General features: G+C 44.1%; 1 protein-coding gene across 5 annotated transcripts in view; it reads right to left on the reverse strand.

Annotated features, from left to right (window-relative positions):
- Window positions 1-16,008, reverse strand: part of Numa1 (nuclear mitotic apparatus protein 1) — an 86,571-nt gene that overhangs the window by 45,993 nt on the left and 24,570 nt on the right. The window contains exon 1 of one of the 5 annotated variants that reach the window (XM_052761051.1): window positions 2,480-2,678. The exons of 1 other annotated variant lie outside the window; for it this stretch is intronic. The gene's annotated coding sequence lies outside the window, so the exon portion shown is untranslated. Of the gene's footprint in view, window positions 1-1,575; window positions 1,677-2,035; window positions 2,324-2,479; window positions 2,679-16,008 lie in introns of those variants that run through there. 3 more of the 5 variants (XM_052761047.1, XM_052761048.1, XM_052761050.1) reach the window with 3 other exon arrangements.

The following is a 16,008-nucleotide window of genomic DNA, read 5'->3' on the forward strand; positions in this document are numbered from 1 at the left end:
GTTACCCTAGAGGGTCTTGGCGAAGGCCAAGATACCCTGACAAAATATTACAAGGGAGGCTGAGACAGAAGGATTGCTTGAACCCAGTCTAAAATAAATTAAGCCAGGTGTGCTGGTCCATGCCTTCAATCCTGGCTCTCAGGAAACAGAGGCAAGCACATATCTTTGAGTTTGAGACCAACCTGGTACACATACCAAGTTCCAGGGTAGTCAGGGTGACATAGTGAAATCCTGTACAAAAAAAAAAAAAAAAGCTGTCTTGCTAGTGTATCCTCTGAAAATCCGCCCCCCCCCCCCCACTTGGGTTGGAAAAATGGTTCAGGCAGTTAAAAGTGCTGGCTGTTCTTCCAGAGGACCCAGGTTCAATTCCCACATGGCAACTCACAACTGTCTGTAACTCGAGTTCCAGGTTACTCAACCACCCTCATGCAGGCAAAACATCAATGCACATATAAAAGCCAACAACTACTCCATGAGATGTAAATCTTGTCTCTATTCTGGGGGAGAGCCCTGAGTAGGCTATGTGGACCAAATGTAACAGTTTCTCTGCATTTCTGAAGTCAGAAACAAATGAGCAGCCCAGCGGTGGTGGCGGTGGCGCATGCCTTTGTGGTGGCAGTGGCGCATGCCTTTAATCCCAGAACTCGGAAGGCAGAGCCAGGTGGATCTCTGAGTTCGAGGTCTACAGACCAAGCTCCAGGACAGGCACCAAAACTACACAGAGAAACCATGTCTCAAAAAATCAAAAAAAGAAAAAAATAATAATAAAATAAAATAAATGAACTTGCTAGATGAATTCTCTACTGGCTCTAAGGGACTCACTTTGGGCTCAGGCCTCTCCCTCTTCACACAGACCACCCTCTTTGTAACCTAGATTTTGGCTCATAGTCCTGAGGCTCTAGAAGGAAGAATGAAGAGACAAGACTTCAGGGGAAATCCACATTCCTTGGTTCTTGAAAGTTGCTTACTAGTTGTCCTTGATGACTCACACCTCCAGAGCACTTGGAGAGACTGAGGCAGGAGGATAGCTCTGAGTTCTAGGGCAGGCAAGGCCACAGAGCAAGACACAGTCTCAAAGTGGGGGGAGGGGTAATACCTGAAGAGTTAATGACCTAAAAGCTTCAGGTGGACTGAGAAACTCCCAAAAATTAAGTTGACATGCAAATAACATCTAGGAACTGGGAAGCTGCTGACAAGAAAGCCAAAACATCAACCTCCTTCAGTATTTACAACTTTGGGACTGCCGGAGTACAGATCTGGGAGATGGCATCTCCCACCCCCAAGCCCCCTGCATCTCTGCAGTCTCCACTCCCGAGAGACTGTTGCCCTTCATTGTTCTAATTAAAGGACAATCTGCTTCTGCTGAGGTCGGTTTCTTTATTTACACATCGCCTGGGTCAATCCGGGGATAACAATACTGATACCTACTTCTTTCCCCCATAGTCTGTAAGGTCAAGATCTGAAAGATGTTAGCAGAAAGGTTGCAATCGCGAACTAGAACTGCGGCCTATAGGGCATGAGGTGCCCGCGCAAGCGCAAATACACAGCCCTCTGGGGCAGTTCATCAGCACCTACCTCTAGCCACTACATTCCCACACTCTGATCCCTGGCAGCTGACAAAAAGGACAAGTTTTCATTGTCCAACACCGCAAACGCACCTAGGACCGACCACACAAGGGGACAGAGAAGCCCTCTAGTCGGCCGCCTCTACAGCTCTAGAGCAGGCGCACACACTACTCTCCAAACAAAAACACGCTGACATCTATGAAGGGAAAGAAAGGCGCCAACTCCCGGATGTTGGCAAGCTCTGCTGCCAGCGCCTGTTTCTCGGTGTGTTTACTTGCTCTCCCTTTCCTCTCCCTCCCCTTTAAGGATGGCGCAGGAAAAGGAGTTGAGGGAGGATGAACCATCCCAACCCCCCGTCTGTTTTTGAGAGAGAGAGAGAGAGAGAGAGAGAGAGAGAGAGAGAGAGAGAGAGAGAGAGAGAGAGAGACAGAGACAGAGACAGAGATCGGCCTTCGTGCTGGGGTCTTACCGGACTCCTAAAGCCAAACGTTATCTACAGGTTTTAATCCGCCATTAACATTTAAATCTTGAAAGGAGTAAGGGAGGGGACAGTGGAAAGTAACCCCACACACAAAAGAAAAGTTGTTGGGTTTCTTCTCAGTCGGCCAGGCAGAAGCAATCTTCCTGGCTGACAGCCAGAAGTGCGTCACAGCCAGGAGTCTGCTTTCTTTAAAGCAACAGCGAGCTTCCGCGCGTTCTGGGAGCGACAGCGAAGCCGAGAGCTCGGGGGGAGGGGGCACGCCTGCCAGGAGGACCAAGGCGAAGCCTGCCAGTCCCCGAAAAACAGAGCGGGACGCGTGGGGGCAGGGCGCGCGCCAGCGGGCACCAGGGCTGCAGGGAGCGCGCGCAGCAGGGGCCCGCCGACTGTGGCGTAAACACACAAAGCGCCCCCGCCGCGGCCGGCCTCACCAACCTGAGATGGCCAGGACACTCCCCCTTCGCTGCTTTCCAGCAGGGCTTAAGGCAGCAGTGATGTGGCCTGTCCACCTCTGAGACCAGCCCGGCCGGGCAGGCCCAGAGCCGCCGAACCTAAGGCCAGCCCCTGGCGGGAAACGCGCCCTGCGTAGAGGAAGCCTGGGAGCCGAGCGCCGGGGAGCCGCACAACGCAGGCCTTTTACAGGGGCAGCTGCTTCCTGCGGCGCCGCCGACGGGGGGCGTGTCCGCAGGCACACACAGCCCGCCGCCGCCGCCCGCCGCCCGCCGCACACAAAGCGCAGGCCTCCTTCCACCGCGTTGCCTGCCCGGGGACTTGGCCACCCTAGCCCGTTCCCTGCGGGAAATCTCTTCAGCCTGTATCTTCTGCATAGCAAGGCCAGGATGTCATGCTGTGCCCGCTCCTCCCACTCAGCCACCCAAACAAGCAACCCAGGCAGATTCTGGCTGCGAAGCGCAGGCCTGCGCTGTCCTGTCCTGGTGGCTGCGCTATTGTTGACTGGAATGGCCGCCAAAATCCCAGCTGTGCTGCCAGAACCTAATCCCCTGTTCCTCTGGACATTTATGGGGAGGGGCTGAGGGGCCAAGGCACAGTTCTGACGATGGCAGGCACTGGCTGGAGCCCTCAACAGACATACAGGCACAGGGATTCATCCCCAGAGTCTGCTGCAACTACATGACTAAAAGAAAAGATGTCTGACCCAGACAAAACCTCGCGGCATTTCCACACGGTGGACAGCCAAAACTGCTGGGGAAGCCTACCAGATAGTTAAAAGGAATCCCCTCCGTTTACAACCAGAAACATTTATTGAAATATGTGCAAGGTATTGCTATTAAGGATTGTTGAAAATACCTATGCAAGAATTATACCTAACATCTGAGGTAGGGTTATAATTCCACAGGTCAGAAATGAACTAAAGCTTTTTGTTCAAAGATAGTACATGTTAACTCACACAAAAGATGCAAAGAAACTAACCAGTTTAGAGCAGGGAAGGATTTGAAACTTGAAGTGGTATTTTAATCTGGATCTCAAAGCACCGAAGCAAATTCTTCCTCTAGGGAAAGGGTGGTGGCAGTGAAAGAACAGGTGCCTAGAGTGTGTGGGGGGGTGGGGTGTCAGAAGTGGAAAATCCAAACAAAGGGCTTAGAGGATTTTTAACAGAGAGCCATGGTATGAGCCAGATTTACTTGATAAAGGATTCTCTAGCAGCACCGTGAGTTAGGAAGCTACCCTGATAGGTAGGAAAGGTACTGCAGACACAGATGTAGAGCACAACTCCGGTTAAAAGGGGAATGAGAAGCAGCAGGAGACCCAAACCCAGCATGGTGGTGCAGGCCTATAATCTCAGCAATCAGGAGGCAGGGACGAAGGCAAGGTCAAGGCCAGTCTGGTCTACTCCTAGAGTTCCAGGCCAGCCAGGGCAGTATCATAAAACCCAAACAAAAGAAAACTAGAAGGAGGAACTAGTACAGGGGAAGAAAATATATGGGATGATATGTGAATCAATGTGAGGAGGAGATTAGCCAATGTTTACTAAGTACCTACTAACGTGCCCCCAGCCATTCTACTGACCTAATGTGTATCATTCATTAGGCTTCAATACCTCTTTATGAAGCAGGTAAATTACAACTCATCTGTAGACAGGGAAAAACTAAGGCACAGAGAGACTATCATCTTCCACACTACCACTGTCACTTGCAGCTAAGCCCATAACCCTGGCAAGTAATCTCTGAGCTTCAGATTCCTATGTGAAAATAAGTCAGAGCCTCCTTTGCTTTAAGGGTATGGGTATCCACTCAGTCACATTTACAAGGTCCTTGGCACACTGACTTTGAGCACATAAAGTGCGAGCGGGTGCTTCACAAAGGTTGGTTCACTGTCACCAGTGTCCCAGCAGAAGATGGCTTCCCAGTGCTGAAGAAGTTGGAAAAGACGTGGAACGGTATAGTGCCTTTTCCCCACCAGTCCACCTCTTGGCTTTTACTTTATAGGGACACGTCAATTCTCAATCCCCCCAATATTCAACAGTTAATAGTAGTAATCACTTGGGGACTTCCTATACTATGTTTTTATGTTTGGATTTTTTTTTTAAATTTTTCGAGACAGAGCTTCTCTGCCCTAGAACTTGCTCTATAGACCAGGCTGGCCTCGAACTCAAAAAGATCTTGCCTCTGCCTCAAGTACTAGGATTAAAGGCATTCACCACTATAGCCCGGTTGGATTTTTAATAACCATGTACAGGAAGGCAAGATGGCTCAGAAGGTATGCCTGACCTGAATTGAAGTCCTGGGACCCACATGGCAGAAGAAAACTGACTCCCAAGGGCTGTTCTCTGACACATGTTTTTTAAAGTATTTAAACACTGTAATAACCATGTACACTGATCAAAAAAACAATCTTATATGTATTTGCACGAAAGTCTTATGTTCCATCTAGAATGCTAACTCCTTAAGGACATACCCCAGTTCCCTCTGTATGATCAGCCAGTCTCTAGCTTACCAAGGCTCATTAAATCTGTTCCACTGAACTACATTTGGATGGCAGCCTTCCAAACACAACCTCTAGCCACCAAGAGAATGTGATTGCTCAGTAGAGCAGATGAGGTGGGGGTCAGACACATACCTACCACTGCAGAGACATTACCTCTCCCAGGCCTACAGTCTGTTCTTACCATACCTTTGTAGTCTGTACTTAGCAACTGCTATTAGTAGAAAGGAAGGCTCATATTCAAAGGACTACCACAAATACAAATTCTCACATTTTATAGACAAGAAAGTGGCAAAAATAATTTAAGGACCAGCACAATCAATACCCCAGAATTGTAAGGGGTGAAAATAAAAGGCCTGATAAACTCTCCGCCCCATCTCTACAGCCCCATTTGGTACTACAGCTCTGAAACGTCACAGCTAACACAGAACTGGTACTCTATCTCCCCATCTCTACAGCCCCATTTGGTACTGTCAGCTCTGAAACGTCACAGCTAACACAGAACTGGTACTCTATCTCCCCATCTCTACAGTCCCATTTGGTACTACAGCTCTGAAACGTCACAGCTAACACAGAACTGGTACTCTATCTCCCCATCTCTACAGTCCCATTTGGTACTACAGCTCTGAAACGTCACAGCTAACACAGAACTGGTACTCTATCTATCTCCCCATCTCTACAGTCCCATTTGGTACTACAGCTCTGAAACGTCACAGCTAACACAGAACTGGTACTCTATCTATCTCCCCATCTCTACAGTCCCATTTGGTACTACAGCTCTGAAACGTCACAGCTAACACAGAACTGGTACTCTATCTATCTCCCCATCTTGCTCCCGCTCTAAATGCAAGGTAACAGGCTCCAGGTGGACAGCCTTAGAAAGCTTGAAATCTCCTCCGGAATTTCTCTACCAAGCCCTTAAACTTTTAGGCCAACTAACTTTTGGGCTAGCCAGGAAGTCTGGCAAATTTCTCCACCACTCTCTCTTCCCCAGTGCAGAACCAAATTACCTTAGCCCCTCCCACCCGAGAAAGATCACTTGGCTAGGGCCTGGTTCTGCAAGGCACTTATTACATCACAAAAAATAAATAAATAAATAAATAAATAAATAAATAAATAAATAAATAAATAAATAAATAAAAAAGAGGGAGGAGAGGAGGACTGCGGATATTTAAAGAAAGAAGGAGGTTGGGGGAGGAGTTGGTGGGCGAGGCAGGAGTTGGCTAGTACAATGCAATGTTGAAGAGTGATGGCTAGTTAAAGGCACACAGGTCTTCTAAAGGGTCTGGTAATACTCCATCTCCCAGTGTAGTCAGTAGGCTACAGCTTTTTGGTGTTCATTTTATTATTCTTGTTTAAAATATCAGTGCTATAAGCCGGGCGGTGGTGACACACACCTTTAGTCCAGCACTTGGGAGGCAGAGACAGGCAGATCTCTGTGAGTTCGAGGCCAGCCTGGTCTATAGAGTGAGTTCCAGGACAGGCTCCAAAGCTACACAGAGAAACCCTGTCTTGAAAAACCAAATATATATATATACACACACACATACATACATGTAAGTATTGTAAGTTTTAATGTATATTATTCCTTTTTTTGCAGTTTAAACAAATGACAGGAAGAAGGCTATGCTATAATTCAGTGGTTGAACACTGCCTAGCATATGTGAAGCTTTTGGTTTGATCTTCAGCAATGAAAAAAAATTAAAGACACAAAGAATATAATTCCTCTGAGAAAGCCCCAAACTGGGGTAATTCTAACATAAATAACTAGGCAGGTATTCAAGGCCTCTATAACCTGGCTCCAGTTTTACCTCCTAGTCATTTAGGCCTTTACCCAAACCCTCCACCCTGCCAGCCTGGTCTATAAGGTTATAGATTTTTCTGAAGATTAGATGGGATGTCTTGTGTAGAGGACCCACTCTAGGGACAGATGCAACTGGGCTCTAGCTCCAAATTATTGGCTCTAACACTAGCTAGGTGACCTTACACAAGTTATTTAATCTTTCTAATTCTCAGGTTCATTTTCTCTAAAATACAGGTAATCATAGTATTTACCTCATTGAATTAATGTGAGGATTAAAAAAAATGGCAACTGTTTGGTATAGTGCTAGTGCTATTAATTATAGTAATAGCAGCAACAACAATGATGGTCTAGGTATTTATTATGCCAGGATATCAAGTGGCACAGTAAAGACCAGAAGACACTGAATATAACTGTTTTAAAGATCAGAAAGTCTGAGGTTCAGGACTTGGGTAACTTGTTTACATGAGATAGTCTTTTAATTAGGATGTTGTCTACCATGCCCCATTGCTCTAGAGAAGACAATCATGAATAAATAAAAGCTAGCATATTCTTGCCAGGTGGTAGTGGTATTTGCCTCTAATCCCAGCACTCAGGAGGCAGAGGAAAACGGATCTCTGTGAGTTCTAGGCTAGCCTGGTCTACAAAGCTAGTTCTAGGACAGCCAGTACTGTTACACAGAGAAACCTGGTCTCAGAGGGAAAAGAAAAAAAAAAAACAAGGCTAGTACATTTTCAATAGCTCAAAGAAACCCTATACAATCTTCTTACAATCTTTTTAAATCCAAACAACCACACAACTTTAAAGGTAATAATTGAAGGGCTGGAGAAATGGCTTGGTGGTTAACAGCACTGGTTGCTGGTACCTGGGTTCAGTTCCCAGCACACACATGGCAGCTCACAACTATATAACTCCAGTTCTAGGGAATTTGATACCCTCTTCTGGCCTCTACAGGTGCCAGATATACACGATACAAAGACATATACACAGGCAAAATTACCCATACACATCAATGTTTTTTTAAAAGCAATCACAGCCAAGTATGGTGGCACACACACCTTTAATCCCAGCACTCAGGATACAGAGACAGAGGCATCTTTTTGAGTTCAGCCTAAGGCCATCTTGGTCTATATGGAGAATTCCAGGCCACACAGAGATACATAGTGAGACTCCGTCTCAAAAAAGAAAAAAAAAAATCACTGAAGTATTTTGTGTTTCTGATGAGAGCGCTAGAACTTTACAGACATTAAAATAGCAAAACTCGGGGTTGGGGATTTAGCTCAGTGGTAGAGCGCTTGCCTAGGTTCGGTCCTCAACTCTGACCAAAAAAAAAAAAAAATAGCAAAACTCAGCAAAGAGTAGTGGCACACACCTTTAATTCAGCACTCGGGAGGCAGAGGTGGTGGATTTCTGTGAGTTCAAGGCTAGCCTGGTCTACATAGTGAGAACAACCAGAGCTACATAGTGAAACCCTGTCTTGAAAACAAACAAAAACTAGCAAAACTCAGCAGAAGCAACAAGCCCTGAAGAAAAGCCTTCCACCAGAGAGATGCTGGCGATCCCGCAGGGTAAGAAGGGGCTGGGCCGCTGAAAGGAAAGGCAGTCACAGCAGCTGGGTGATGGGATGGACTGTTTCAGAGGCCTGACCTCCAGCTCATTTACCACTACCCTGTTCTCTCTCCTGAGGGCAGTGGCTGGTTAATGAGTCACTGCTGGAAAGCCTGAAGCTTCCTAGGGAGAAAAGCAGAGGGCAAAGCTACACCCAGAGAGGACTGATTAGTAAGTCCAAGAGGCCAATTAGGTCAATTCTCCCCTAAGAAGGCCTTTCTATAAAGCTCCTAGGAACCTGTTTGCCCTGTTTCAGTGCCACAGAGTAGTAAAATGGCTGTGTCCCTACAGCCCATATATCTGGTACAACATTTGCTTATAAATGCAGAATTATGAAAAAGAGGCAAAAGAAACCAATCAGCAGGAATTTGACTGTAACTCCCAGAGAAGCCTCCAATCCATAGTGGCAGAAAGCATGTGACATTTGATGTTGAAAGCCCCTGGAGGGAAGTTCTGGACAGGTCACTTCTTACCTATGTGGCTTTGGGCAAATCACTGTCCCTAGTTAGAGTCTCTGTAATAAAGGGGATTAGACTAAAGCCTATGGCAAGTACTCTTCCACTCCCCAAAATTCTCACAATTCTATCCAAAGGATAACATCTCATCCACCACCAATCTTTCTTGTGCTTTAAGGAGTTAACAAGATAATAATGTGAAATGTCTAATACAACTCTTGGTGCACAGATAAATGCTACCTGCTATTAAGAGGCTGAAGGTGCCGGGCGGTGGTGGCGCACGCCTTTAATCCCAGCACTCGGGAGGCAGAGCCAGGTGGATCTCTGTGAGTTCGAGGCCAGCCTGGACTACCAAGTGAGTTCCAGGACAGGAGCAAAGCTACACAGAGAAACCCTGTCTCGAAAAACCAAAAAAAAAAAAAAAAGAGGCTGAAGGTTCATTAGCAGAAAGCTATAGCACAGATGATCTAGGGTTGACCATGCTCTTCTTTTGACCAAAAGCATTCTGTGCCTACCTCTTCACCTAGTTAACTTCAACTCACCCTTCATATGTTAGCTCCAATGTTACTTCTTCACCTAAGTCTTCTAACATCCTAGAAATTACGTCAATGTCCTACTACTATGCATTCTCACAGCAGCGCAGGCCTTCCTTTCATAGCAGTCCTGATCTGTAATTACGCTTGTTTGGGCTTGACTAATTTCTTTCTTCCACCACACATCACCAACAACTCATCACTGAACTCTTGCAACTCAGAACAGAATTTAACACAATGCAGATGCTTGTTAAGACTTCCTTAATAACATGAAAGGTTTCAAACTATTTCTTGAGCATGTACATTTATTCACATCTTGCCAAATATAGTATTACAATTAATTATATAGCATTCACATTATGCTGGGTATTGCAAGCCATCTAGAGATGATTTCAAGTGTCTAGAAGGAGATGCACAGATTATATACAAATATATGACATTTTAACCAGTCACAGAATTTGGCCTGTTACAATGTTTTGTTGTCTATCTGTATTTCTTTCTCCCTCTCCGGGCCCCCCCTCAAAAAAAAAAAAAACAAAAAAACAGAGTTTTTCTGTGTCACTCTGGCCGTCCTGGAACCCCCTCTGTAGACCAAGCTAGCCTCAAACTCACAGAGACCACTTGCCTCTGCCTGTGCTGGCACACAGTGCGCCACCGCTGCCCGGGTATAACAGTTCTCTAGAAAAGCAGAGCCGACAATGTGTGTGTATGCACCTATGAGGAGCTAAGGGAGAAAAAAGGTTCCATAGTCAGGCTTGGTAGCACATGCCTTTAATCCCAGAGGCAGGCAGATCTCTTGAGTTCAAGGCCAGCCTGGTCTAATAGTGAATTCAAGACCAGCCAAGGCTACATAATGAGACACTGTCTCAAACTCCTCCCTGCAAAGAAATTTGTATCAAAAATAATAAAACACTTGGCAATGAAATAAGTAAAAGAAGTATGAGACTAGTATTGAAAGAAAATAAAGAACTCATAGATGGAAGACAAAAGCCTCCATTTTGTTAAATAGCAAAAAAAAAGCCGGGCAGTGGTGGTGCACGTCTTTAATCCAGCACTCAGGAGGCAGAGGCAGGTGGATCTCTGAGTTTGAGGCCAGCCTGGTCTACAGAGCGAGTTCCAGGATAGCCAGAGCTACAAAGAGAAACCCTGTCTTGAAAACACAAAGAAAGACAGAGACGGGGGTGGGGGGGGGGGGGGTGGGGGGGGGGTGGGAAGAAAGGAAAAAAAGAAATGTAAGGGGCACAGAACATGCAAAATATTTGTCCTAGTTTGCTTCATTGTTACTATAATAAAAAAACTAACCAAAAGTGACTTGGAAGGCCTAGAGAGTCAGTTCAGTGGTTAAAAGCACTGGTTGCTCTTCCAGAGGACCCACGTTAGTTTCCAGCACCCACATGTTGGTTCACACGGTCTATAATTCCAAGGAATCCAACTCTCTCTTCTACCTCTGAGGTACCAGGCATGCACATGATCCACAAGTCTACATGCAGGCAAAACATTCATGCACATGAAATGAAATCATTTTTAAGTGACTAGAAAACATTTTTTCCCTAGGAAGATAAAGTTTTTGTTTTGTTGTTTTATTTCATAGACCAAGCTATATTTTAAGAATGAACCCATTTTGCCAGACATGGTTGCATACTGTAATCCCAGCACTTGGGAGGTTGAAACAAGTGAGATTGGAATCTTATTCAAGGCCAGCATTGGCTACTAGAGAGTTTAGAGTTCAAGAATATCCAGAGTTATATTAGACCCTATTTCAAAAATAAACAGCAAACAGAAAATGAACAAACAAAAAGTCAATCCCTTTTAAATGAAATCTTTATAGAGAACTGTGGGATACAGATACAGACAAAAGTAGAAGTTTTGTTTTGTTTGTTGAGATAGGGTTTCTTTGTGTAGCTCTGGCTGTCCCAGAATTAGCTCTCTGTAGACCAAGCTGACCTCAAACTCACAAAGATGCACCTGCCTCCTGAATGCTGGGATTAAAGATGTGTACTACTTGGGGCTGGAGAGATGGCTGAGCAGTTAAGAGCACTGGCTGTTCTTCCAGGGGACCTTGGTTCAATTCCCAGCACCCACATGGCAGCTCACAACTGTCTGTAACTCCAGTTCCAGGCAATCTGACACCTTCACACCAATGCACATAAATTTAAATAAATTATTTTTTTAAAAAAATATGCACCCCAGCTGCAGAAGGTTCAAGTGAAGATATTTGGAGCACCAAGTCTTTGCTTGCTGGTTCTTATAGCTTTTGTAAAACGGAATATAAAACCACTATCAGTCCCAAGAAGGAAGTGATATATGTCTGAAAAAAGCTGACAATAAAAAAGAGACAACTTTGAGAATTACTTATGAGAGGTCTACACATTCAATTATAAGAATGAGAAAAGCAAACTTCTAGAAATACTTTAAATGTCTAGACTAGTGAATGGACACCAAAAAACAAGAAAGGTATGCAAGAGTAATAACAATTCCTTTTCACTGAGAATAGTATTAGCTCTATCAAACATATATTAATACGGATATTCTTACTGAAGAGGTTTTAAATGTTGGGCAAGAATCCAATTCTCATGAGACTTATATATAGAATTAATATTTAAACCCAAGTCTGTTTCACTTCAAATCCATAATCTAATCCAGAGAGAATGAGTTAAGTCTTAGACTTGAGTTGTCTCTTAGCTACAAATAATCAAGAACTTGTGAAACTATGTTTGGTTCTAATGTCAAAGGTTTGGGTCCCATTTGAAACAGTAAAAATAATTAAAAGGTCTTGTGGTGATATACTGTGTACCCTAGTAAAATCTGCCTGAAGATCAGAGAACAAAACGAGACACTAGATTAAACATAGAGGCCAGGCAGTGGTGGCACACATCTTTATCCTAGCACTCGGGAGGCTGAGATCCATCTGGATCTCTGTGAGTTCAAAGCCACCCTGGATTACATGAGACTGATTCAATCTAGAAGAGAAACAGAGCCTGACAACATGAGTTAGATCCCCAGAAGGAAGGAAAAAACCAACTCCTAAAGCTGTCTTTTATCTTCACGTTTCACAGCAAATGCATGCACGCACACACGCGCGCGCACGCACACACACACACACACACACACACACACACACACACACACACACACACAGTAATTAAAGGCAATGTGTGAGCCTTTAATTACAGCATTTGGAGAGTGAACACAGGTGGATCTCTGTGTTTGAGACCAGTCTGGTCTATATAGCAAGTACCAGAACAATGATAAAATGTTTTAAGATTCATCAATTATAAAATGCATCCCAATTTTAGTGTTAAAATGTTTATTTTAAAGTGTTTTAAAACTAATGAAATACACTGCTTTGATCTCAAGAAGCGTTCTGGAAACACAGACTTGTGAAGGTATTATCTGTTTGTACAAACTCTTAGTAGTTTTGTTTGGTTTTATAAGACAGGATCTCATGTAACCCAAGTTCATCTTTAACTTGCCTTGTTGCAGAGGCTGGCCTTGAACTCCTGATCCTCTTGTCCTTTTCTCACAAATGCTAGAATTATAGGCATGTATCACTATGTCCCACTCAAATTCTTGTTTCTTAGTTGAGGTTAAAAGGTCATGTTTAATAGTTGTTAAACATCTTTACTAAATGAAAGTTCACATATTGGAAAGCTGAGAACTAAAATGCTGGTTCCTTTCTAATGATTCTGTCTACAACACAAACGGGTCCTGAAAACTCAAAACATGTCCTGCATATTAAGTCTATTTTTACTTTCATAACTCTAAAGTTATTTATTAAAAAATCGCCGGGCGGTGGTGGCGCACGCCTTTAATCCCAGCACTTGGGAGGCAGAGCCAGGCGGATCTCTGTGAGTTCGAGGCCAGCCTGGACTACCAAGTGAGTTCCAGGAAAGGCGCAAAGCTACACAGAGAAACCCTGTCTCAAAAAAAACCAAAATAAATAAATAAATTAATTAATTAATTAATTAAAATAAAAAGATATTCAAGAAATTTGATTTCTTGCTTATACAAGTTTAATTTCCTTATTCTCCAAAAACCGATTAGGTAAAACAAAGTAAGATAAAAATATAGCTGGGCAGGGGTGGCACACACCTTTAATCCCAGCACTTGGAAGACAGAGCCAGGTGGATCTCTGTGAGTTCGAGGCCAGCCTGGTCTACAGAGTGAGATCCAGGACAGGCACCAAAACTACACTGAGAAACCCTGTCTGGAAAAACAAAACAAAACAAAACAAAAAGATAAAAATCTAAATTCAAGGTCACATGCCTGTAATCACAAAACTTGGAAAGTAGAAGAAGGATCTGTCATTTGCTATCAGCCTGGGCTACATAGTAAGTTCCATCCCAGCCTGAGCAACATAGTAAGATTTTACCTCAAAAAAAAAAAAAAAAAAAAGCCGGGCGGTGGTGGCGCACGCCTTTAATCCTAGCACTCGGGAGGCAGAGCCAGGCGGATCTCTGTGAGTTTGAGGCCAGCCTGGTCTACAAAGCGAGTTCCAGGAAAGGCGCAAAGCTACACAGAGAAACCCTATCTCGAAAAACCAAAAAAAAAAAAAAAGACAAAATTACAAAATTAATCTTGCATTCCTTACCAAGTTCTCCCCAAGATAAGAAATGTAACTCTTTTCTGTCCTCTAAACACATAAGTATAAATGTATTAGATATGGATTCCTGTTGTTTTCTATATTTAGAATACTAGGTTTACACTTTACACTTTGATACTTTGCAATCTACTTAACTCATTTAATAATTCACCAAGCATTAGGGAGGTAGCTAAGTAGTGGAGCACTTGCCACACACATATGAAATAAGGTAAGATATTTTATTTACTAACATTTATGTGTATGTCTGATGTATGCATGCATACCACATGCAAGCAGGAGGTCAGAAACGGCCATCAGATCCCCCGGGCACTGGAGTTGCAGGCAGTTGTAGACCACCATGTAGGAGCTAGGAACCACACCCAGACCCTACGAAAGAGCAGTTAGAGCTCTTAACATCTTAGCTATCTCTTCAGCCCCAGAATAATTTATCATCTATATACTCAAATATCAATAAATAAAATTCTAACTTAGATGTTTTTAAAGCTGTATGTAAAGGAAATTATCATGACGTATTTCCTTATTTTCTCACTGATGGACATGGCTGTTTTATCATATTTTGTTTGTGTTCTGACAAATAAATCTTGCCTGGAGATCAGAGGGCAAAGCCAGCCACTAGTTAACCATAGAGGCCAGGCGGTGGTGGCATCCCCCAGCCTTGGGAAGAGGAAGCAGAAAGACCAGGAGTTCAAGGCCTATGAAGTTTGCTGCAGATAGGCTGCAACAAAAAAATCCCCGCGAAAGAAAAATCCCAACTCACTAAGAGGCTAGAAGAAAAGAAAGAAAAACCTTAGTCGGCTGGGTAGTGACTCTGGCCATATGCAGCTCCAGCCTGTGCCGGTGGCTGCAAAGCCACAGGCAAGTGGCTTTTTCTGTGAATTCATGCACTACCTTGGGCACCGGATGTAATGCGAATTCTAATTGTTCTTAATAATAAAAGCCCACAGTCAGATATTATGGGGTGAAAGTTGAAAGATCAGAGAAGTAGAACAGCCTCAAGATTGAATCAGTCTACAGAGAAACAGAGCCAGGCGGTAGTGGTGCACGCCTTTAATCTCAGCACTAGGGAGGTGGAGACAGGATCTCCTTCCATTCAGTCTGAGGATTCTTAGGGACAGGACTGCCCCCACATTAGGTCTGAGGATTTGGAGAGGTAAGACCTCTATGGCTGGCTGCTCTGCTCCTCTGATCTTTCGGCTCCTAATATCTGACTCTGGATGTTTATTATTAAGACCAATTAGAATTCATGCTACACATGGCTATGTTCCTTTTGAGTCAGAAACTCAATCTGTCCCCCAGGCTGGCCTTAGTCTCCTGAATAACTGGGACTACAGGCATGTGACACTGTGCCTGATGACACAATCTGTTACCATTTCAAACAAAACTGCAATGGAAATGCCTGGGCCTCAGAGATGCCTCAGCAGTTCAGAGCTGCTGCTCTTCCAGAGGACCTGGGTTCACTTCCCAGCACCCACAAGGTGGCTCACAACTGTCTTTAATTGTCATCTGATGAGATCCAATGCCTTCTGGTGTGCAGACATATATATGCAGACAAAACATCCATATGCATAAATACATAAATCTTTTTTAAAAAGAAAATTCTTATATATGCTTTTTTTTTAATTTATGTTTTTTGAGACATGGTTTCTCTACGTAGTGCTAGCTGTCCTGGAACTCACTCTGTAGACCAGGCTGGCCTTGAACTCAGAGATGCACCTGCCTCTGCCTCCTGAGTGCTGGGATTAAAGGTGTGTACCACTACTGCCTGGCTTGTATATACTTCTCATAGACAAAACTATTTTTATGAACTTTGTCTTGTTTCCTGGATTTCTCTGGGGCAGTTTAGGGCTGCTGAGCCAGGATCTCCCTATGTAAACAAACTGACTTAAGCTTTGATCTTCCTGCTTTAGTTTCCAAGGTGGTACAAGTAACATGCTTGTACAGTCATACCTGGCTTTGTTGAGACAAGTCTCATATAGCTCAGGCTGGCCTCAAACTCACTGTATACCTGGAGACTGTCCTTG

The sequence above is a fragment of the Peromyscus californicus genome, unplaced genomic scaffold (genome assembly GCF_007827085.1).
Source record: "Peromyscus californicus insignis strain IS unplaced genomic scaffold, ASM782708v3 Scaffold_4__1_contigs__length_199733344, whole genome shotgun sequence".
NCBI lineage: Eukaryota > Metazoa > Chordata > Mammalia > Rodentia > Cricetidae > Peromyscus > Peromyscus californicus.